This window comes from Sarcophilus harrisii, chromosome 1, assembly GCF_902635505.1.
Source record: "Sarcophilus harrisii chromosome 1, mSarHar1.11, whole genome shotgun sequence".
NCBI lineage: Eukaryota > Metazoa > Chordata > Mammalia > Dasyuromorphia > Dasyuridae > Sarcophilus > Sarcophilus harrisii.
The window spans coordinates 710,509,647-710,534,311 of record NC_045426.1 but is presented as its reverse complement, the minus strand read 5'-3'; the positions used below and the strand labels follow the sequence as shown (position 1 = coordinate 710,534,311).

The window sequence follows — 24,665 nt, the reverse complement described above, 5'->3', positions numbered from 1 at the left end:
GGTACCTTGGGCCTGTGAGGCCTCCTCTACTCCCCGAGTCCCAGATTGGCGCGCCCTCACCTCTCCCGCGTCTGCACCTCTGGGATGTCCTTAATAAGATGGTGTTGATCCCTGGACTCTATAAGCTTATGTGCTAAGTGTATTCTTCTCAGCAAGGGGCAAAATAAGTGGAATTATGTGTGTGTGTGTGTGTGGGGGGGGTTCATTGTCAGATTGTCATCCTTAGGATAGGGAGGGGGCAGAGAGAGGAGTGACAGATCTGTCCCTGGGAGTCGTCATGAAGGAGAGATGGGCTTGGTGACTGACGGAATCTGGCGGAGGGGGCTGAGCCAATCCAATCCACAATTATAGCATATATATTTATATATTTTAAATATATATGTATGTGTATATATATAATATATATGATATATACATATATATATACATATATATAATTGAGAATACAGTGACAAAGAAAGACAGTCTTCTCTCAAGGAGCTTACAATCTTGTTTTCCTTTTTTTTAAATTAAAGCTTTTTATTTTCAAAACATACACACGGATGATTTTTCACCACCGCTCCTTGCACAGCCTGTATTTGAAATTTGGAGCTTACAATCTAATGGAGGGAAGTAGCCAGTGGAGGCAGTACAGAGGAGGGGGCAGCAGGCAGCCCAGGGGTCTCTCCTTCCGCGGCCAGCAGAGACGCCTCCATAAAGGAAGGCTCTGGGAGGAGTTTCGCACTCCCCGCTCTGGGCAGAGGGGACGGGAGGCAGAGAAGAGTCAGCAGGACTGGAGCTTGTGGTGGTGAGATTAGGGAGGGAGAGGGGAGGTCTGGCCAGCCCCCATCATCCTGGGCGTGGGACCTGATTGTGGGAGCTTAGACTCCAGCTCCTGCTCCCGCCAGGCCCAGATGCCCGGGCCCTGGGCACCGGCCAAGTCCTCACTGAGGGACGTGCCGGGGGTGAATGTCCCCCTGGACGGCAAAGAGTAGGGAACAGATCGGGGCTGTGGGACTGGGCTCCGTGTGACTTTCCTGAGCCCTGACCTTTTCCCTCGGTGACCTCGGGGTTGCCTCGTGTGTGAGAAAGTTCCTCCCTCTCAGCTGCCCACAATTGCCGACATTGTCCATTGGGCAGGTGGGGGGGGGGTTGTGCTCAGAACATTCAGCTCTCCGCCCCTGAGGGCCTGGCACCCACGGGGGTGGGGGGGCTTTCTCTCCTGCCTTCTCCTCCTCTTCTCACATCTGCTTTTTAACTGGGCTGCTGCTCCGAACCAGACAGAATCCAGGGCTGACCCGTTTCTTCTGGCAGAACTTTACACAGGGAGCTCATTATCTTTTTTTATTTTGGGAACTCGTTATCCTAGAAGACCACTCTGTTCAGAACTGCCTGGTCCTTCTCTACTGGATTTGAGGGATCCCTCACTTAGAATCATTGACTTAAAGAAAGCCAAATCCAGCATTTATTTATTTATTTATTTATTTTTTATTTAATAGCCTTTTATTTACAGGATATATACATGGGTAACTTTACAGCATTAACAATTGCCAAACCTCTTGTTCCAATTTTTCACCTCTTACCCCCCCCACCCCCCCAGATGGCAGGATGACCAGTAGATGTTAAATATATTAAAATATAAATTAGATACACAATAAGTATACATGACCAAAACGTTATTTTGCTGTACAAAAAGAATCAGACTCTGAAATATTGTACAATTAGCTTGTGAAGGAAATCAAAAATGCAGGTGTGCATAAATATAGGGATTGGGAATTCAATGTAATGGTTTTTAGTCATCTCCCAGAGTTCTTTCTCTGGGCATAGCTGGTTCAGTTCATTACTGCTCCATTGGAAATGATTTGGTTGATCTCGTTGCTGAGGATGGCCTGGTCCATCAGAACTGGTCATCATATAGTATTGTTGTTGAAGTATATAATGATCTCCTGGTCCTGCTCATTTCACTCAGCATCAGTTCGTGTAAGTCTCTCCAGGCCTTTCTGAAATCATCCTGTTGGTCATTTCTTACAGAACAGTAATATTCCATAATTTTCATATACCACAATTTATTCAGCCATCCTCCAACTGATGGACATCTATTCAGTTTCCAGTTTCTAGCCACTACAAAAAGGGCTGCCACAGACATTCGTGCACATACAGGTCCCTTTCCCTTCTTTATAATCTCTTTGGGATATAAGCCCAGTAGTAACACTGCTGGATCAAAGGGTATGCACAGTTTGATAACTTTTTGAGCATAGTTCCAAACTACTCTCCAGAATGGTTGGATTTGTTCACAACTCCACCAACAATGAATCAATGTCCCAGTTTTCCCACATCCCCTCCAACAATCATCATTATTTTTTCCTGTCATCTTAGCCAATCTGACAGGTGTGTAGTGGGATCTTAGAGTTGTCTTAATTTGCATTTCTCTGATTAATAATGACTTGGAGCATCTTTTCATATGACTAGAAATAGTTTCAATTTCTTCATCTGAGAATTGTCTGTTCATATCCTCCAGCATGCATTTATTAAGTGCCTGCTGTATGCAAGGTGCAGTGCTAGGGTATGGAAGCAGAAATGGCAAAGTCCCTGTTCTCCGGGAGTTTATATTCTGGGGGAGGAACAGGTGAAACATAAAACACACCGAGAGAAGCCGAGACAGAATGAAGACTCGGCAGAATCAGGGAAGGCTTCTCAGGGGAGGTGGTCCCCGGGCTCAAAGGAAGACATCGTGAGAGGGAGTAAATTCTGGGCTTGCGGGCAGCTTTAAAGGACTGGGCTGGGGGTGGGAGAGCAAGGCTACCAGGCCAGAGCCGAGTACAGCGAGCACCAGGGGAAAGATCAAAATAGAAACAAATGAACGGCCGATCTCCCAGATTTATTCAGTCCTGGGTGCTGAGCTGGGACCTGGAGATCCAGCGAGAAAAGTGGGGGACCCCGCCTCAGGAGGCGGGTATTCGGATGGGGGAGACAAGGAGAAAACTAGATGTGGAGTCATCGGGGGGGCAGGATGCCAGCAGTCAGGGGATTGGGGGCGACTTCCTGGAGAACGTGGGGGTCAGGAGGAAGTGCCCGGGGAAGGCCCGGAGATGGAAGGAGGGAAGGAGCTGGGACTCAGTCAACAAACACACGTCATGTGGCAAGTTCTAGTCTGGCCAACTCGTAGCGTGCAGAGGAATAATAGTGAACAGGAAGTCCGGAGAGATCGGCCGGGTGGTGTGGGATGTTAAAACTGAAGGGAAGAATTTCCCTTGGGTCCCTGAGGCAGTAGGGAGCCACTGATGTTTACTGACCAGGAGAGTGACACAATCAGCTGGAGGTGGTCTGTGGAGGTCCTGTAGTTCTAAGGAACTTGACTGGGGGAGCACCACAGTCAGCCTTGGAGACTCGTTCGGGAGGATGGTGAGAGAGACAAGAACAGAGGGAGGCTGATGAAGCCCTTTAGACAGACGTCCAGATGGGAAATGATACGGCTGTGATGGGGATTGTGGCCTTGGGTGGGGGGAAGACATTGAAGATGGTGTGAGTGTGTATGTGTGGGTGTGTATGTGTGTGTGTGTGTGTGTGAGAGAGAGAGAGAGAGAGAGAGAGAGACATGGAGGGTTCTGGTGCAGCTCGGGCCCAGCTGTGGAGACCGTCCCCTTCCGGCCGCCTGTGACGGGGATCGCTCCTCGAGGTCAGGGAGCAGAGGAAGGACCATTCCTCGGGCTCTGGTTGTCCAGGAGGGGTGGCCGGAGCGGCCTGGACCCCCAGTCTGAAAACCAGCCAGCAGTTGGGAGAAACGGTGAGAAATACGGTACACGGGGTGGGGAGCACTGGCGGGCGGCTTGCCACATGAGCATGCCATTGAGCCTGAAGCAGAGGAGGTTCTACCCTCTTGGGAAAGTCCCTCCTCGGTCCTTTGCACACAACTTAGAACTGAGGCTCCGAGGACTGGGGAATGGGTGCGGGCCGGCCTGACCGTAAGCCGTGTCCCGTGGCAGCCCCTCTTGGAGTCTTACTGGCTCGGTTTTGTGGCTCCGCACAGTTCTCCCAGAGGGGAAAGTGCTCAGGTGGGGGCACTTGGCCTGTAGTTGGTCCAGCCTGTGTCCATCACATACAGGACTTAGGGCATGACGTCCTCTGAGCAGACCACAGATGGCCTGGGCAGGAGGGGACGACGGATGAAGACGCATCACTTGCTTGTATGCTATGATGGCGATGGGGACTTCAGTGACCCAGACATCTGGGGAGCTCTTTTCTGCACCCAAAGCAAGAGAGCTAAGAACTTCCTGACTTGCCTTAAGAGTCATTTTATCCTTTGAAAGGAAGAGAAATCGGGGCGGCGAGGGGGCGCAGTGGGTACAGCACCAGCCCCGAAGTCAGGAGGACCTGAGTGCAAATCTGGCCTCAGACACTTAACACTTCCCGGCTATGTGACCCTGGACAAGTCACTGAACCTCAATTGCCTCAGCAAAAAAAAAAAAAAAGAAGAAGCAGCAGCATTCCCAGGAGATGGAAGTGAGACCTGGTGACAGAAAGTTACTCGGCGGCGCAGTCCCGTGAGGATTGTGTTGAGCGCTGGGGTGCCGGCGTTGAACGAGCCGAGGCTGGAGAGAACGTTTCCGACACTGACAAAAGGACACCCCCTCTTTTTTGAGCTCCCTTGAGCAAAAAGAGAAGGCTCGAAGAAATAGGGCAGCTGCTTGGGGAGGTGAGCACGAGGATCATCAGAAATGGAAAGAAGCTGAGTAGCTCGATTCTCTCCGCTCCTATTTTCTCTGCAAAGGAAAATGATCTGGGAACTGGAAGGGAGAGGCGGAAAAGGGCTAATGGAGATTTGATGGAGACGGAGACGGAAGGGGAGCTTCTAGCTTCTCCCGATGAGTTCATGTCCCCAAGCCCGGATGAGTGACATGCTCGGGCACTGAGAAAATTGGAAGAAGCCGGCAGTTCGTGACTTCCGAGAGACCAGGGAGAATGGGAGGGATCCGCCAGCTACAGAGTAGGGCAAAGGGGCCAAACTGGCAGAGAAGGAAGAGAAAAGAGCGGCGACTGCAGTCTCAAGAGAGCTCGGGCCAAGTCCTGGCCTCTATTATTTAAGGGAAGGTTGGCCAACTTTGGAGGAGGGAAGTAGCCCTCCGAAGGGTCACGCCAGCCTAACCCGACTTCCGTTCTGGGGAGGATTACTGCTCTGCTGGGTCCGGGGAATGCTGGGGGGGAGGGGTCTGCTGTCTGTTGGCAGAGCATCCGAAGTCTCCCGGCCGACCTTCTAAGGAAAATGGGGAGAGAAGGATTTCAGAAAATCATGTCGTCAATTAAAATGCAGAGCCATCTCCCTATCCAGGCCCGGTCCCCAGGGAACCGGTTATGGTTTGCTCTGGGCTTGTGATCCGGGTTTTGGTTTTTAATTTTTAATTTGCATTTGTTGATTGAGTTTGGGGGAGCCGTGGGAGGGACACATTAGAGATGCGTGTAAATGTAAATAAATACTTTTCCGAAAGATCATGTATTAAATAGATCCCGGATCGGTCACATCTGCACCACACGAGTAATCGTTCAGGATTCGCGATCACTTTCGGAGATTACTATCCAATCGCTGATGCCTCAGTTGGTCTCGTGTTTAAATTAATTCGGGGGTTTTAAAGTGCCTACTAATAAGCAAGGCTCTCTGGCCGGGGCAAGGGACACGGAGGGGTTTGAAGATGAGAAAATGGCACCCAGCCATGCCTGTAGAAGCCGAGAACCCAATAAGGGGGGAAAGCTGGGTTTGTTTTACAGGTGAGGAAACTGAGGCAGATGCAGTTCGGCGGCTCGCCCGGGGTCGCACAACTGGGAGAACCTTTGACTCCAGGGCAGCTGTCACTGATCGTACCGAAGTGTTGCGTCAGTGGAGAGAATTTCCCACGCCGAGAGGTTTCTGGGCCGCCGAAACCACAGGTGCCCCACTACCACCTCCCCGATTTGCGAAGTGACTTGCACGGGTTGGATCCCATGATTCTTATGTGGGCCGGGGGTAGGGAGGTCACGCAAGGTCGTAGACTGAGAGCTGAAAGGGACCTTTGAGAACATTCCGTGCGACTCTCTCCCAGCTGGAAGCCGCCCTCCCCAGCTTTCCCCACCCCCCGGCCAGCAGCCTCCTCGCCCCAGGCCCTTCTCGTTGCCCAGTATTCCGGGTGGCCCCAGACCATTCTCTTCATCAAACTCCTCACTCCTCCCTGGCGGCCGATGCTTGGTTTGCTGATCTTTGTGGCCCTGGCACTGAGCGAGGCGCCGATAATAAAGTTTTTAAAATTTTAAACACTATTTTATTTCCCCTCCGATCATATTCTTTTTTATTAAAGCTTTTTATTTTCAAAACGCACCCATGGATCATTTTCTGCGCTGACCCTTGCAAAACCTTCCCCGCCCTCCCCGAGGTGGCGAGCGAGCCGGTCCAGGTTAACGTTCATGCTCGTTTTCCAAAATACCGACTGGCCCCTGCGCCCCAGCTCTGCTCCCTGGGCCCGGCCTTCCCTGGGACGGGCTGACGTTGCCCCGGGGCCGCCTTCCCTGCCTGCCCGTGGCCGGGCCCCATCAGCCGCCCGAGCTGCCCGGCCGGGGCTCCAAGATGGCCCCGCTCCCACCGCCTGCTGCAGAGCTGCCTGGGAGAGCTCCGGCTCCCGCCCCTCCCAAGCCCCCCGGGAGCCGGCTCAGCAGCTAGGCCTGGAGCAGAGAAGCCTCGGGTGTGAGGAGAATGGAACATCGGGCAGGAGCAGCCATGACTGTGGCTTTCTGGGGGCCGGCCGGGGCCCAGGAATCACTTCTGAGCGGGGGGGGGGGAAGGGAAGGGCGGTCCCTTGTGAACCTGGGGGACCCTGGTAGGGGAAGTCCTGACGTCTGGGGAGGAGTCTGACTCCGGGGGGGGGGTACAATGGAGTTAGAGGGGCTGGGCAGCATCTGCAAGACCTTGGCTAAGTCACAGCATCAGTGACCCAGGGAGGCCAGGCTGGGGCTGTGAGAGCCACTGATCTGGCCGGACCTGAACACATCCCAGATGAGAGGGTGTCCAGAAGCCCACTCCCCCTAGCCCAGCCCCCCCATCCCATCCCCCAAGCCAGCCCAGCCCTTTCAGCTCCTCCCTCCAAGCCCCTCACCCTCCCTCGTTTCTCCTGGCACCCCCCCCCCATTTCCCCCTCGGGGCCGCAGCTGTGAGTGGGGCCGAGCAGCTTTCCCAGGCTGAGGGACCAGGTGGCCCATGGCAGGGGGTCCCGAGAGGGGCCGGGCCGCCCCACGTTGGGTCTGGGTTCCCGTGCCCCCCCCGGAAGGTGCCCAGAGCCGGCTCCTTGTGGGCAGCAGCAGGGGCCCTGGGCAAAGGGACGCCCCCCGCCCGCCCAGGAGATTACAGCGGGCACACAAGGCCACGGCCGGCCCCGTTGGCAGCTCCCCACATACTTCTCCTGAGCCCGGGATCAAAGCGGCTCCGTGGGCATGAGCTGAGCTTGGGGGCTTGGGGCCCGCGGCCTCCCTGGTGTTTACAACTCGGGCCTTGTGAGCTCCTGCTGCCACACTGGGGACTCGCTGTCCAGAAGGGGCCTGAGGCGGCCCAGCGCCCCCGCCCCTCGCCCCCCACCCGGCTGGCATGGGGCCTCACTCCGGCCTGGGGCTCCCGGATCGGCTCCAGGGCCGTCGGGCCTCAGCCACCATCGGCTTGGGGCAGGAGCTGAGGCCCGGGGAGGTGGCGGGACGCATTCGGGGTCAGCCCATCCCCAGCCTCTAGTCCCTCACCTGGGGGCTTCTCAGGAAGGCTGGGTCAGGACCCCCGGAGGCCGACTGAGCCCCAGGAAGCTCCCAGGCACCTTCGGTCCATCTGCAGCCTCAGGGCTCAGAGAAGCAGAGTCCGGAGGGGCCCCCAGGGGCTGGATACATGGCAGGGACCTGTGCCAGGCTGGGCGTGGGGGGGGGCAGGAACGGCCGCCCTCGAGGAGCTTGTGGGTGGGGAGGACAGATACGCGGCCCAAATCCCACTGGGCTACATGGGGGCTTGTGAGGGGAGGGGGCTGCGTCAGAGCTGAGAAGGAAACTTTGCCTGGTTTACCTCAGTTTCCTCATCTGTCGTGTTCTGGAGGACGTGGTCGACCGGCCCAGTCTGTGCCGAGGGAGCCCCAGAGGGGCTCAGGAAGACTCAGGCAGCTGCAGGACAGTGGGGGGGGGGGCTGAGAGCAGCTCCCGGGGAGTGAGTGACAGGAGAGAAATGAGAAGGAAGTGGGGGGGGGCATTGGATTCTGGAGTTAGAGCTGGGATGGGGTCTCAGAGACTTGGAGCAGCTGCAGCAGCGCCGGGACCCACAGTGTCCGAGGGCCGGGCCGGGCTCCTGCAGCCGGCGGGGGAGGGGAGTGGGCTTGGGGGGCACAACTGAGGGTGAGGGAGGGCTGGGAGGGGGCTAGAACAGGGGATGGCAGGGCTGGGGGGGGGCCTGAAAGGCCGTGTCTGACCCTCGTCATTCTGTATTTGTGCTGCAGTGCTTAGAAGGGCAGTGACTAAAGCAGTTGCATCATTGCAGGGCTGAGATGCGGCCCCCACCCCTGTGCCCCCCTGTCACTGCCCCTGCAGCTCCCCCATCACTGCCCCTGCGGCCCCCGCCCCTGTGCCCCCCCCGTCACTGCCCCTGCGGCCCCCGCGCTCTCCTACCCCCTCTGCGGCCTCTGTCCTCGTGGGGGGGCAGTGGTCAGCTTGTTTAGTCTGCTGGGGGGAAGCTGCCCTTGCCCCTTGGGTGTCCTGCGGATGTGGGATCCTGGGTAATCAGTGCTTATTGTTCTGTGCAGGAAGCCCAGGCCGGGGGGGCAACGAGGGGGAAGCGGGGCAGAGGGGAGCGGGCCGGAGGCCTGTGGGAGCCACATCCCGCCCGGCTGCCTCCCCTGGAGGCCCGGGGCCTGCACCCGGGCTGAGCCCGGGCCTCCCGCAGCTCCCCCCAGTCCCGGCGTGGTTCATCCGGACGAGCAGCCCGGGCTGGGGGAGTCGGAAGCCCTGAGTGAGAGGCCCTGAGCGAACCCCCAGCCCCTGTGGCTCTCAATTGTCTCGTCTTTAAACTGGGCTTCAAGATGTTGAGGAAGAAAATTTGAGCTCAGCTGCTCTGAGAGAGAAAACCCCCAAATCAGCGACAGAGCTCCTACTGTGTGCCGGCACTGGGCAGAAGGGCGTTGGCCACCGGCCCAGAGCGGCAAGAAGCCCGACTCCACCCCCACATCTGGGCCTCCTGGGATGCATCCATCTGCCCACGCGGATCCCCACTCGGTGCCTGGTGCACAGTAGGTGCTATAGAAATGCTGGTGGAATCGATTCGGTTTCACTGGACTTCTCTTAAGGACCTACTGTGTGTAAGAAAGGAGCTGGGGCCCCGTGGGCCACAGGAAGGCCGCCAAGGCTCCTGCTGATTGGGCCCCATCATCGGGCCTGGGGCGCTTTCCTCCCGGACAGGAAGGGTCCCGAGGACCCCCCCCCCCCGCCCGAGGAGTGAGGCACGTTGGGGAACCGAAGGGACGGGCTGAGACCTCGGCGTCTGAAGGAGCATTCCCCTCTGCCCGAGACCCCTGGGTGCCCCCATCCCTGGCTGCTGAGGGCCGGGTCTGGGCCTGCCCGTGCTCCCTGTGCCCCCTCATGCTCCCTGCTCCTGCCCACTCTCTCTGGGCACCTGCCCACACTCCCTGTGCCCGCCCGGGAGCCCGCCTGTGTTCTCTGCGCCCACCCACGCTCCCCGCACCCCCGCGCTCCCGGCCACACACAAGCTTAATGTGAACCATCCATCTGTGGCCGAGGGCAGTTCTGTCCCGGGACCCCAAGGGGCTCAGCTCCAGGTTTTAGCAAATTAAGGCGTAAATCTCCACTTTATGCCTCGGAGCCTCCCCCGGGGGCGGCCTGGGACCCCTGGCCAGGGTCCTTCCCTCCCCCTCCCGCCGCCCCCCCCTCCCCACAGCAGGGCCCTTCCCCAGAGCGCCCCCTCTGGCCGGGCGGGATCTGTCCGCTTCCCCTCCCCCCCCCCCCCCGCCCCTGCCCCCTCCAGGTTCCAGCTGATGGGTCCCCGCCTCATTGTTCTAGGACCCGGCTTCCTGAGCTGGGGGGGGGGGGGAATCACTGGGTCCAAGGACTTCCAGGATGCCCGTCAGGACCAGCAGGACCCTCTGCCAGCCTGGGGCAGAGGAAGGCGCCTTCTCCCTTGAGTCAGAGGGTCCGGGTTTGGAGCAATGCTCCGCGTGGCCCCGACGAGCCCCCCGGCCGCTCCTGCCTCAGTTTCCCCACCTGTGGAACGGGAGGATCGGCCCGGAGCCCTCGGTGCTCTCGGTCCGCGGGGACCCCGGAGGGTGCGACCTCGACAAGCCTGGGGAGGGTCTGTTCCGCAGGGATTCCGTTTTGTCCCAGGGCCCGGTGCCCGTGTGGCTCGGGCCAGTGACCAGCGGGAGCGCCCCAGCCGTTCTTCAGTCCCAGGGAATCCTCTGCCCACCCCACCCCCGTCACACTCAGGAACTCTGGGTGCCAGAGGAGCTCCCGTGGGGCGCCCTCCCTCCGGGATGCAGATTGCGGCCCATCCGCATCCTTCACCCTCCCCGTCTTTGAACCTTAATGCCACGGGCAAAACTTGAGGCGGGCAGGTGGCACAGTTATGGGCAGGGGTCCCAGGTTCAAGTTCCGCCTCCAACCCTCGCTGCATGACCCCGGCTGAGGAAGCCGCCAGGGGTCATGGCCTCTGGGGTCCCTTCCAGTCTGGGCCTGGCCCTCCTCCAACCTCTCGCGGACCCTTTCCAGGGTCGCTGTGACCTTTGGTCAGCTGAGCTGCTTGACCTTGGAAAGCTCCCGCCTCCGTTTTCTCATGGCCAGGATGAGGGTTGGACTCGACCCCCCCCCCAGCCTTAGCTCTCCCAGCGCGCCTTCCCGTGGGGTCCCCCCACCATGCTGATAGCCTCCCCCCGGGTGCAAGAGGGCTCTTGGGCGTCCCCCGCTCCGGGACTGACGAGGTCAGGGTTCCTCTCGCGTTCTTTAGTCCGGAACAAGCCCCCGCTGGATTCCCCCCCCCAGCCCTTTCCTTGAGCGACCCCCACCCACAAACGCCATCATCCCGCCCTAAGATCCCTGGGAGGAGCCCCCCCCCTCGGGGGAGCAGGAGTCTCCCCTCCCCAGCTCTCACGAGCGGCCGCCAGGGGCCATTTGCCGAGGGGAGCCCGTGAATCCGGCCCGGCCTGCGGGCGACCTGCAGGTCCGCCTGCTGGGGACTCCCGGAGCCTTGGGGGCCTGGGAGGGGCCCGGATGTGGGCCCTACCTCGCTCTCAGAGTGGCTTAGTCCCCTCATCTCCAGCCTAAGGGGCTGCACGGGTCCCACAGGGAGAGGCTGCGAGAGACTGCCCACCCTCTGAGCCTCGCACACGGAAGGGAGGGCGCCCGGATGGCCTGGGGACCTATCACTGTAGGACGCGCTTCTTGGCGCCTGCACATAATAGGGACTTTAGACAAATGCTGCTGGGCTCTGTCCTCCCGTGGGGACGGCCCCCTGGGAAAGGGAAGGTGGAGGGCTATGCCGGGAAACGGGATCCCCGGGAAACAAAACTAAATGAGGAAAGCAGAGGCAGCTGGATCATGGCGGAAACCATCTTCCCCTCGGAAACCCTGCGAGCCTGAGGTGCTCTGCCTCAGTTTCCTCGTCCATCAAAATGGGGATAATCAGAGCCCGACCCCCAGGGTTATGGGGAGACGTATCCCACAGAGCCGGGGCTGCCGGGGGAGGGGCGGGCCCTCCGGGGCCAGCAACGGGGACTCCTGGAAGAACGCAAGCCCTCTGGGCCCAGGGGTGACACCTCGAAAGCTGCCTGTGGTAGACAGTGTGTCCGAGTGCATCCGGACGTCTCTACTTCCCCTCATGTAATATTGATGTTCACTTTCCTGGCACCGACTCCTCGGCCGCCGCGTCGGTTGATGAACAGACCTGTCTGCGCTCCCAAGGCCGGGGAGGAGGGAGGGGGAGGAGCCGCTCAGAGAGACGCTAGGAAGCCTCCCTCCGCCCCGGCTCCCGGCCCGCCCGCTTTCTCTCCCCCGCTTGTGTTTGGCTGGCTGGCGTGGGGGGGGGGGTCTGAGGGCCCTGCCCTGGAGAGATCGGAGCGGTCCTCCCTGACCCTCCTGGGCCCGGCTCCCCAGCTCCCTCTCCCCGCAGGTTTTCCAGGTGCGTCCTCACAGCAGGATGCCGGCTCTGTAAGGGCTGGGATGTTTGCTTCTACTTTTTCTGACCCTGGCACCGACCCAGAGCCTGGGCATGAAGGAGGCAGCATTAACAGACGTTTGTGGGAGCAAATCAAGCGGGGTTGGCTCCCCTCGTTCCCCCCTTGGTCCTCGGTTTCCCCATACGTCTGGTGAAGGCTTTGGGGCATGTGGCCACACACCCCCTTAGGGCCCACGAGCCCCTCCTCACTCCTGCCTCCCAGAACCCCCAAAGTTGTGTGGACCGTGGGTGGGTGATGGGGGGGTGGAGGAAAGGATGGATGGTTGGTTTTGGGCGGAGGTGATTAGATGCACCAGTGAATGGCCAGAGAAGGGCAGGAGAGAGAGCGGCCCAGGGGGTTACAGACAGGGATTGGATGAGTAGACAGATGGACGTAGAGGATGAGCATTGGGCAGGGCAGTGTAATGGTTAGAGAGTGGAGGCAGCAGGTGCTGTATCTGACATTTCACAGCTGGGAGCAAAAGGACCCCAACGACTCCCAAGGCAGAGTGTGGATCCAGTGCCGTCTACACCAGTGCAAGTACTTTAGGCCCCGGGACTTGCCATGCGAATGACGTCATAGCCTCCATTCCCCGCATCCTCAGAGCGTTAGCGTTTGCGAAGGGCTTTCCCATCGAGGCGGACTCATTCTGGGGGGCAGGGGCGCTTTGTATTCCCAACACGCAGCATGTAGATCCCAGCGTGCAGTAGGTGGGTATCGAGGCGAGGCTTTCTCGCTCCTGTATATCCTGTTTGTTACGCCCCTTTCCCAAGGTAACAGCAGGACCAGCCCCCGTTTCTCTGGGGCATGAAAGCCAATCCCATAAGCCCCGTGTGCCGCCAGGCAGCTCTCTGGGACTAAACTGCGGGGAAGGAAGGTGCTTGCTTACCAAGAAAATCATAGGATGAGTCCCCATCTTTAGGCCTTCACACCGGCCCTGGGAAGCACAGGGCGTATTTGGCGTACATTTTACAGAAGAAGAAACTGAGGCATGAAGAGGAGTGACTTAAATCAGCCCATCATATTAAGCACCTACTATGTGTCAGGTCCCATCCTGGGCTCTGGGAATACAAAGAATGAAACAATCCCTACTCATCGCTTCTTAAGGGAAAAACGGCTGATACACATATACAGGTAACAAGCCGTTGAGGCAGAAAGAATAAAAATAAATGCGCATAAAGTTGGCGATTCCCAAGTGGTTTGGGAGATTGGGGGGACCCAGGAAGGCTGCATGGTGAGGGGGCTGCCTGATCCCCAACATGAAGAGGAGGCGTTAGAGAGTGGGCTGAGGAGGGAACCCAGTTAGAAAATAAGGGGACTGCAGTGGCTGCCCTTTCCCAGAATCCTTTTCACTCCGGGGTGTGAATGGATCCTTGGATTCAAACAGGGAGGCTTGTAGCTTCCAAGGTGAAAGGGACCTTAGAGGCGGCCATCTTCATCATCAGTAAACTATAGGCACTTAATAAATGCTTGTTGATTGACAAGAAGCCAAGATGGCGGTTCCAAGTAGCCCATGTGTGGTTCTTCCTTACTATCCTTATCCAATTTCATTCTGCTCCCCACGGTTCCTGCCCTGCCATACCCCAGGCCCACAGCTGGGATTTTTTTGGGCGCTCTTAGGCTCCCCTGTTAGAAGGTGAGCTCCTGGGAAGCAGGAACCATGTTTCATCCTTCTTTCCATCCTGAGAACTTAGCTTAGTGCTTGGCAAACAGCAGGTATTTAATCAATGCTTGTTGAGTTGTTGACTTAACCACTGTGTACAAAGCCTTGAGTTCTGAGCGTAGGATGCAGAGATGGGGAGGTTCCTTCACCAGACAATACCCAGAAGCTTCCCCTTTGTCTTGCCGGATATCCCCGCACCTGAGCGGGGGCCGAGAGCGGAGACCCCCCTCTCCTCCGAGACTGATTGCAAGGGCCAGGCTAGAAATGGCCCGGATTGGAGAGCTGGACCAGGTCGGCTCGTCCTGACCCACGGCCCCTTCAGGGAACAGCCTTGTCCCTGGAATCAATCAGTTCAGCCAGTACCTTTTGAGATCAACAGATTTTGGTGGATAAAGTCATGGAGGCCCGGGGTCCTAGTTTTGGGGTCACCCCCAAGCAAAGGAGGAGGTTGATTTAGAGCAGTGCTTCTCAGAAGTGTGGTTTGAGGTTTTATCGCAATCTGAGAGATCAAAACAATTTTCATAATAATACTAACTTGTTCTTTGACTACTAAAACCCTCCTCCTTTTCGAGCTTATTTTCCTACTAAAACCCTCCTCTCTTTTTGAGCTACGGATCTGCCCATCACTGGGTTTTCTTCATACACTTCAATCAGAATAATAGATTGTAACAGACTGAAAGAAGTAGGAGCAGCTAGGAGAACCCAGCTAGGAATAGGAGAACCCAGCTAGGAATAGGAGAACCCAGCAGCCTTCTCTTATCAGACATTCAAGAGTTCTGCAGACAGTGGCTCTCTTCTCTCTGGTTTTGGGGGTGTTGGAAAAGGTACTTCTTTTCCCTAAAATGTATCATTTATGTGAACGTGTAATGGGTTCTGATTGTTCTAAAAGAAATGGATAAAATACAGACTTTTTAAAAACTAAAAATATTGATTTTAAGTTTTATCAGTTTTAATTTCTGAGACAGCAAATCTCCATAGGGATAACTCATAAATGAAAGTTCTTTGGGATCATCAATCATTTTTAAATTTTCCATTAATTTAATTTTAATTGCTACTAATGAATAATTTTAAGAATATAAGCCAAAATTTAAGAATACAAGTTGATCAATTAATTCAACTGATTTTAGTTAATTAAATTCTTTTTAATTGATGGCTTTTAATAAATAATTTTTTAAATTATAAAACCAATATAAAAGAAAAAAAATTGAGAACTACTGGCTAAATGATTTTAAAAGCCTCTTCCAGCCCTGACCTTTCCTGTTTTATGTAGCCTCCTCCCCCCATATTTCCTGTTCTAAGGCCCCTCCTAGTCATGACCAGCTCTGTTCTATATAGCCCAACTGACCCCTCTTCCTCTGATATTCCCTGTTCTAAGCCCTCTCCCAGCCCTGACATCCCTGTTCTTGTAGCGCCCCCATTTCCCTGTTCTTGTAGCCCCCCCATTTCCCTGTTCTTGTAGCCCCCCCATTTCCCTGTTCTTGTAGCCCCCCCATTTCCCTATTCTGAAGTCCCTCCCCCTGTTCCCTGGTTTCTTTCCTCTCCTTACTGTCCGCACTGCAGCCCTGACCCTCCAGCCCTTTGTCTGTCTGCAAATCCCAACATTATTTACTTTCTGGGGGATTCAGGACGGCTCCCTGGGCGGATGAGACGAGGCCGCTTTTGGAGCCTGCGGTTTCTCTTCTCCTGCGATTTCTTCTCTTAAGTAAACATGTCTGCTTCCCTTTTCCTGACTGAATGTGGTTTTTTTCCTTTCCCTTTTCTTTGACAGAGCCTTCTAGTGCCCAGCCAGAAGTTCCCTGGACTGAAGGCCGGCGGAGGGAAATCGTTGATTCTCCAGCGTCCCCTAGGAGGGGAAAGTAAATTGGGAAGGTATTGTCTGCCTCGGCTTAATTACCCGGTGTGGTCCCGGGCCAGGTGGCCCTCCCTTCCTGCGGCTCCGGGCCCTGGCACCGTGGCCACTCTTTCCCCTCCCGGGCCGCCCTGGGCTCCAGAAAACGGCTCCCCTGGGACCCATTAGTCTGAGGTCCCAGGAGCGCCGGTGAATGTTCACCCAGGTCCATCCTGTTCTCACTCCAGGAGCAGCAGGCCCTCTCTGACCCGGGGATGAGGTGCCGGGGTAGGGGAGCTGTCCATCGGGCATTAGGCTGCGGAGGCCGCCGTCCTCTGCTGCTGGGGGTGGGGGCCAACGGTTGGAGGCCAGACCAGACGGGAGGCGTGGGGAAAGGGCCAGGGCCTCCTTACAGGCCTCGGGTTCTAGATGTTTGCCGTGTATGTCAGTGGGGAGCATATGGGGCAATGGAGAGAAATCCAGGTTAAAGTGTTTGAGGAAAATGCACTCAAGGGCTGGGGGTGGGGACAGAACCAGCTGACTTGATAAAAGTGTATCTTCCATTCTGGCGAGAACGGGGCCATGCTACTGCCTTGGAGGGTGGGCCCCGTGATACCTAAAGCCTGCTGGAGAGACTCCCTTTTAACTGGGGCCTTCACCGGCCAAGCGCCAAGAATGGAGGCAAGAAAGAGGCGCCGTCCACTCCGAGAAACCTCCATTAGACACGCCCGCTGTTTCAGGTTAGCGTCCTCGGGACGTAAGAGGTGGCGTGGCAGGGCCTCCCTCAGGGCGCCCACATTCTGCTGGGGGCCCGACTGTGCGTGGGCAGGATGTCGGCCGGCCGGCAGCTGGCGGGGAGAAAGGGCCGCCGAGCCCCCGTGGGGAAGGGACTGGGGAGTCTAAAGGGGGGGTCGGGGAGAGACCATTCCAGGACGTGGGGACCCACATCACCTGTTAAGGAGCACGCCTGGGGGAAGGGGCAGGTCAGGTCTCCCAGAGCCTCCCCTGCTGTGGATCACAGCGTCTGAGGGAGCCGCGGGGCAGCCTTGGCTGACCCAGGTGTGGGGGACTGGGGATGAGATAAATTGGTGGCAGAGGGAGGAGGAGGGAGGTCAGAGAACACACGGGCCTCAGTCTCCTTGTATCGTCATCATCCGCTCACGTGCTCAGTTAGACCTCCAGCAGCCGCTCCAGGGGCTCCCGTCTCCCAACGTCACCCTTTGTACTGAATTCTCTGAAGACGACAGAGTGTGATGAATGCTGGGAATGGCGACCCTCCCTTGTGGGGGATGGGAGAAACCTTTTGTGTCATTTTCTTTTCCCTGTGAATCACTGAGCTCAAGAAAAGGCGGCTTGTGCCAGTGGCCAGAATCCTGAACTTCTGTGGCCCCAGGTCTGAATCCTGCTTCCCCGTCTGACCTTGGATTTTAAAAAGAAGCAACGCGGTATCTGCGCCATGTGGTCAGAGAAGCCGGCTTCCGAATCTGCCTCTGCCAGTTTGTGACCCTATCTAAGTGACTTGCCCTCGGTTTCCCTATTTATAACATGAGGCATCGGAGTAAATGAGCTCTAAAGCTCCTTCGGGTGCAGTGCTCTCTGTTCTGATCAAGGTCAGGTGGAGAATCCGGGTTGTCCCATTAAGGGCGGCCCCATCGAGGAATAAGGAAGCGGGAAATGGTACCAGGGCAACTTTCCCTCTTCCTCATAATTAGTAGCTTCCTCAGATTCTCTGTCGCTTCCTAAGTCCTCCCTTTATCCACTAATCTGTTGACATGTTGTGTCCCTCCGGTAGAGTGTAAGCTTCTTGAGGGCGACTTCTATCTTTTGGTTCTGTTTTGTTTCATTTTAGCTCCGCATCCCCTGTCCCCCCCCTTTTTTTTGTCTGGTCCCATGATTTCATTAGTTTAGAGAACCTCCAGTGTGGAAGCTCCCCCCCCCCTTCCCATTCAGGTCATGCTTGTTCTGCAGATTTTTTTGGGGGGGAGTGTCCTTAGGGACCTTGAGAAGCTGTCACTTGCCGAGGGTCCCTAAGTCAGTATATATGGCAGGGGGGGGGTGACCTTTGACTTGAAGTCCCGTGCCCTCCTCCCCATGGCGGGCTGCCTCAGAGCCTCGTGGAGAGGAGGGGCTTAATCCCTGCCGTTTGGCTTGGGCTGTGGGGCCCTTCTTCCCCGTCTCCGTGGATCACTGTCCTTGGTAGTCAAGGCTGCCGTTTTCTCATTCTCTAGCACAGGACCCCTCCTCCCCCCCCCCCCACCAGCTGTGGTCTGAAACAGGGCGGACAGCTCCGAGCGAGGCTTGGCAGGCCTCCTTTGGGGGCAGCCAGGGAGACTGCCTGTAGAGGAGAGACGGAGTCTCTTGTGTGAGGAGCAGCGGAGGCTGTGGTCACTGCTTTGTGGGGGGAGTAAGAGGGAAAGTAGAAAGGGGCCAGGTGGTAAATAAAGGCTTTTCCGAACCAAACAAAGGAGTTTTCACTGATCTTGAAGGTAATAGGGAGCCAGTGCAGGTTATTGAGTTGGGTTGAGTGGGAGGTGAGAGAGGCAGACCTGTGGAAGATGGGCCCAGAGGTGGCTTTAGTGCCAGTGGTTAGAAGCTAAGCTCAGCTCAGTCCGGAGGGCTCAGCACGAGGGCACCAACCGTCACAGGAGAAGTTTTTTGGCCACAGAAACTCACGAAGCTAAAGTTTTATAGCAGTGGGAAGAGAACCAACTGATGAAACCCACCTGACGTAGGAATTGGGCCTGACCGGCAGGCCTCCCTTCTCAAGCATCCACGATAGCCAGGCTATCTGGCCTCTGCTGGAACATTTCCGGTGATGGGGAGCTCCTTACTCTCAAAGCACCCTCTCTATTTTTAAATAATTCTCTGTATTAACCATTTCTTCCCAAATCTATCTCCCTGAAACTTCTCCCCATTGGTTCCATTTGGGTCCAATCAGAACAGCCCTAATCCTTGCGACAGAACGGCCCTTCCGATATCCGAAGGCCCCTCTCGGGTCTGTCCCCTCCATTCAAATTTCCCTTCCCTAGGATCAACGTTGCCAGTTCTTTCGAGCACTCTTTACATGACCATAGTTTAAAGATTTGCTTTTCAAATAGAAGGGAAGTTGCTTTTTTTTTTTTTCACTTAAAGGTATTTTATTTTCTCCAATTACATGTAAAGATAATCTTCACATCCATTTTTGTACGATTCTTAGTTCCATTTTTTCCTCCTTCTCTCTCCCCAAGACATCAGTGTGATAAAGCTTGTGCGTGTGCAGTCATGGAACAGAAGCTTCCTGAGGGGAAGGATTGTCGCTTTGGGGTCAAAGACAACTAGGCGATCCTGGGGATAGAACATGGCACCTGGAGGCCGGGAGACCAAACTGAAAATCTGGTGTTTGGCGCTCGCCCACCATTTGTGGGGCTCTGGCCAAGTCACTTAACCTGCCCCCCTTCCACTCCTCCCCTTTGCCCTTTTCATGTATCACAACTGCCCTTGGAACTGAAAAGTTATATGATGCTAAATTTCCTTAGTCACGGACAAAGACACACTTAACTTCTCTCTACCTCAGTTTCCTTACCTGCAAAATGGTCCTAATAGGGACACCTACTTCCCAATATTATGAGGATAAAACAAATTATTTGAAAAGCACCGTATACATGCTATTCTTAGTTTTATAACCTTGCTTCTGTGCACAGTGCCTGGTACACAGTAGGTATTTAATAAATACTTGGTGGTGAATCTGGTCTCCCTGCCCTGGCCTCCCCCTCACCCACTGACCATCATCTCTCTGGAGGGTTCAGAACTGTCCAGAACAGAAGATGGCCGTTCCCTAAGTTATGTCATCCACCCTTTGCCAGATCATGTGCTCCTTAGAAGCTTGAGAGATGAAAAGCAGGAGGAGAAGAGCTTTGTGGGAGGCCGGGAGGCCTGAAGAAAATCACAGGGTGTGGACACCCTCGGGGAGTGAGCTTCCGTGGAACACCCCCGCAGCCTGGAATTAGAAGCCAACTCAAAGACGGGTTTCCTGATGTAGGGTTGGCAGGAGAGGAGGGAAGACGGAGGGAGGAGGGGGGTCTAGAAGAAGTCCATGTGGGTGATTGTCAAGTCAACGAGCATTTATTAAGCACCTACTAGATGCCATGCACTGTGCTAAGGACTGGAAATACAAGAAAAGGTCAAAGCCAGGCCGTGCCCTCAAAGAACTCGGCCTAATCGGGAGACAACCTGCAAATAATTATGTACAATCGAGCACAGAGACAGAATGAAAGGGAGATAATCTCCAGAGGAAGGGAGAGATCCCCGTGGGCATAATTCTAACCATAGAAGCAGCCAAGATAATGCAGGAGACAGAGCTCTGGACCTGGAACTCAAGTTCAGATCCTACCTCTATTGGCCTCAGTTACCTCAACTGTAAAACAGGGATAATAACTGCGCTGATCTCTCAGTATTGTGAGAACCAAATGAGATAATAGTTGTTCTTAGCCCAGCGCCTGGCACATAGTAGGTGCTTCACAAACGATTATTTCCAATCCCCAGCTTCCTTCAAGGCTCAGCTCGGTGCCCCGGAAGTCTTGCCTGACCCCCCTTCCCAGCGTCAGGGATGCCTCCCTCTTGCCATTGTTTGGCACTTCTGCATTTGTCATGTATCTACCACCTTGTCCTTCAATAGGACGTGAGCTCTCTGCAGACAGGGACCATTTTTTGGTCTTCGCTGTCCGGTACCTCGTGGATAGTGGCCGAGTGGCCGGAGCCGAGGCTGCAGGCCGGGGGCAGGGGGCGGTGAGGGATGGGATGGGGGGGGGCAGATTCTGGGCAGGAAGTGTCGGTCACCAACTTTCGCTCCCAGACGGGAGCCACGGCATCAGTTCGTAGGAATGTGGGAGCACTGCGAGGCAGACAAGGGGTGAGTCAGCCCAGGGGGTGGAAGTGCAGAGAGAGACTTTCAATGAGCCAGAAAAATGCAGAGCTCGGGTATCCGGCCCCCTCAGACTCCTCCCTAGCCATGTGAGCTCCTGGCTCTCCCATTGTCCTCGCCTCCTTTGAGCTGAGTCATTGATACGTCTCAATGGCCATTGAGGAGGGGCCAAGGTCAGGGCTGGGGAAAGGCTTTATCTTTCTCCACTGTAGCCTAAAAAATGCTCGGAGGATCAGCAGGTGCTGACAATGGCTCTCGGGGGCCAAGGTCACCGCGTGAGCAAAGCCTGAAAAATGTTATGAGAATCAGTGCTGAGGTTCTCGGGGGCCGAGGTCAGGGCCCAGGAAAAAGCTTTTAGGTTTTCTTGGTGCAACATAAAAAGGCCAAATAGCCCATCGGGGAGAGAGTCTCCTCGTTTTCGGTTTATGGGGTTGTAGAGATTTAATGACGCTTTCCGCTGTGGGGACATTACCGCTCAGCTGATGCCAAGAGCCATAATGTTGGCTCATATAGGCAAGTAGCATACTGCATCGCCACTAATAAACCCACTCTCCGGCCTTCTGGTGTCATTGTTCAAGGTCTGGGTAATCTTGCCCGGGGGCCTGTGTCCAAGAAGCAGCCTGTCTGATTCAGCCAAGTTTCCAGAGTCAACTTAATGGAATTTGGGGATGGCCCAGAAAGCTTCATTATTTCATGAAGCTTTTCCTCAGGGGTGAGGGGATGGTTAGGAAACGGGCTTATTTCCCTGTGTCTGACATCTCCCAGAGGAGGGATAGATTGGTGGGGCTTGTTTTTTCATCCTAACCTCCTTCACAATTGTATTTCTCACCTACACACACTGGGGTTTCTTTCAGGAGGTGACCAGTGGATTCTTTCAATTTCCTCTTTGCCTTCTGGCTCGAAAAGATCTGAGCAGTTTTCTTTTAAGTTTTCTGGGAATGTTATTTCTAGGCTCTTTTTTATCTGTCATAGCATTCAGGTAATGTAATGATTCTTTAAAACAAAATTTTTTCCTGAAATCTGTTTTCAGGTCAATCATGTTTTTGTTTTTGTTTTTAAAACAAGGTTACATTTTCTTTTCATTTTTTCTTATCTTCTGACTTGATTTTTCTGAAATATATTTTTATTTCATTAAAAATTCCCAATTACATTAAAGAAATGTTAATATTTATTTTAAAAAATTTTGAGTACTAAATTCTCTCCTTCCCAGACCACTCTGGGAATAGGCAGAATAGGCATGATATCAACTATAAATACAAAGTCATACAAACATATTTCCATATTAGTTTTGTAGCAAAAGAAAACATAAAACATAGAAACAAGAAACAAAGAAAGTGAAAACCATAGGCTACAATCTGCATTTAGAATTGAAAGTTCTCTCTCTGGAGATGGAGATCATTTTTCATCATGAGTCCTTTGGAATTGCCACGGATCTTTGTCTTGATCAGAGTAGCTATTTTCGTCTAATTTTGTTTTAATATCTTGTTTTGCCTTATGAAGTTATTAGTTTCTGTTTGTTCCATTTTAATTTTTAGGGAGTTTGCTGCTTAGCCAAGAGTTTGTACTTCTTGTTCTAAATTCTCTCTTTCATAGTTCTCATTTATTTCCCAGTTTTTTTTCCCCTTAAGCATTCTCATTTTATTTATAAAACATTCTCAGCTTTTTAAAACTCTTGCTTCATTTCTTCCTGGAATTCTGATTGAATCTGTGCCCAATCTGAATTTTTCCTTGAGGCTTTGCTTATTGATGTTTTGGAGTCATTCTCTTCCAGATTTGTATTTTGAGTATCCCCGTCACCATAATAGTTTTTCATCAGGGGATTGTTTTTTGTGTTTGCTCATTCTTCCAGTTTACTTCTTCATCCCTCCTCCACTGGACAATTAATAGCAGCAGATCTATTTTGAGCTACCACGGTATAGAAATACAACAATGATAGAGTGACAAGACTTCTTTTTTTTTTTAAGTAGAGTAAAAGTTTATTGTTATTTGTTGTTGTTATTACTACGACTACAACAACTACTACACACACCGTTGCTGGGCTCTACTAGAAGCCTTTCCAGTTTGATAGTACCTGCTAGAGTTTGTATTCTGCTAACGTTGCTGTCTCTTGGCATAGTGACAGGACTCTAATGGAGGTGATGACCAGTATGTTTCTTTTTTTTTTTTTTTATCTTTTCTTTTTATTTATTTTATTAAAGCTTTTTATTTTCCAATCATATGCGGGGACCAGCTTACTTCCTGACTTTGGAAGTGACGTTAGGCCGGGGTTCCATGCCTTCTGAAGGGAAAGGTCTGTGCTGATCCTGCTGCTGCTTTCTTGCAGTTGCAAGTATGGTGTTAGTGCAGGCTCTCAAAGCCAGGCTGGAGGCTTGTTGGGTCAAGATGAGAGCCTGCTCCCTGCTCCCCAGATCTGAACTTTGAGGGTTCCTGACGCAGGCTTGAGTCTGAGTTGGAGCGGGCTGACGCTGGGCCCAGCTGCTGGGAGCCGGCTGGTTCAGAAGGACAGGACTGCCAGCTGCCCTTTGGTCTGGGATTCTGTGGACTCTTCAGCCTGAATTGGAGGCTGGAAGGGAGATGGTCTCAGTCCTGTAGCTTTTACTTACTCCCAACTCACTCTTTCCTCCCACACCCCAGGGCCGGTGGCCACTTCCTCACCAGGAGCACTCCCCCCCTTGGGTCAGCACCGCCCTGGATCCGACCTGGCACTGGGCAGCTAGGGACAAAGCTGCCAGCGGGCCCCGGTTCCAGCATCCTTCTCGGGGCCCCGGTGTGGGTCCGAGCGGGCCCCGGTGTGGATTGGGACCTCCTGCTGCTGCTGGACACGGCTCTCCCTGGTCACCTGGAGGGGTGATCTCCTGGCCATCCCCAGCGTCACAGCCTTTCAGTTTGTCTTCATTCCCAGCCCGGCAAGGGAAATGACTCACAGTGCGACTTTTCCTCAGGTTTCCCATCTGGATTTAGTCTGGCAGGTTTTCTTGGTGTGTCTGGAGTTTTCTTTGGGAGGAGACTCAGCCACCTTCTACTATTCCGCCTGGCTGTCTCCCCCCGCCCTACATCTCCTCCGGCTGACCTGCCGCCATTCCCTGCACTCGACCTTCTGTGCTCTTCTCCTCCAATCTTTACACATCCTCCCTCTGCGTCCCCACTTTCTTCACAGCCCAGGGCTGCCTCCTACAAGAAGCCGGCCTGGACTCCCAGTCCCCACCACCACCACCAACCCCTAGCCCCTAGATTGTCTGGGATTATTTTCCCCGGGTGTTCGTTGCTTTTCGAGGGCGGGGTCTGTTGGGCTTTTGACTCTGGGTACCTGGGCCCAGCACAGTCGTACTTTTTGGAGGGAGCTTATGTGAATCGTGGCCTATGGGGGAACCAGGCCAACCCCTGCCCAGGACTGGCCCCTGTGAGAAGAGAGCCCGCAGGGGACCCGGGGCTTGGAGGCCCCAGAACTGCGTCTCGTGGCCGGCCCGGTTTCCAGAATTGGGGATCAGGCGGTGTCCCTAAAAATGTCTTAGTCCAGTCCTAGCGGCCCCCGGGAAAAATGAGCCATAAAGCATCGATCAAGGACGTCCTGTGAGCCCGACGTCAGCCTGCGTGAGATCTGGACCAAACCTTCTCAGGGACAGTGATGACCACAATGTGACCACAGCTGCATTTATATGATGGGGGTTTTGTGGTTGTTTTTTTTTGCCGAGGCAATTGGAGTTAAGTGACTTGCCCAGGGTCACACAGCCAGGAAGTATTGAGTGTCTGAGGCAGGCTTTGAATTCAGGTCCTCCTGACTTCAAGTCTGATGCTCTACCCACTGCACCACCTAGCTGTCCCCATATAGTGTTTTAAGGTCACAAAACGCTTTATGAATATTGTCTCTTTAGACCCTCACAATGACCCAGTGAGGCTGGGACTGTTGTTATCCCCATTTGACAGATGGGGAAACTGAGGCAGCCAGCCAGAGATTGAGTGAACTCCTTAGGCTCACCCAACTGGTCAGGGGTCCGAGGCAGGATCCAGCCTCGAGTTTCCTTGACTGTTCCGTATGCGAGTGTGTGATAGGCGATGGATGATAGTGGAAACCCGACTGGATCCCACCCCTTCCTA

General features: G+C 54.5%; 1 protein-coding gene across 1 annotated transcript in view; it reads left to right on the top strand.

The window, feature by feature from the left end:
* ARVCF (ARVCF delta catenin family member) overlaps positions 1-24,665 on the top strand; it is a 256,808-nt gene that overhangs the window by 136,130 nt on the left and 96,013 nt on the right. The window contains exon 4 of the mRNA XM_031949000.1: positions 15,611-15,711. The gene's annotated coding sequence lies outside the window, so the exon portion shown is untranslated. The remainder of the gene's footprint in view (positions 1-15,610; positions 15,712-24,665) is intronic.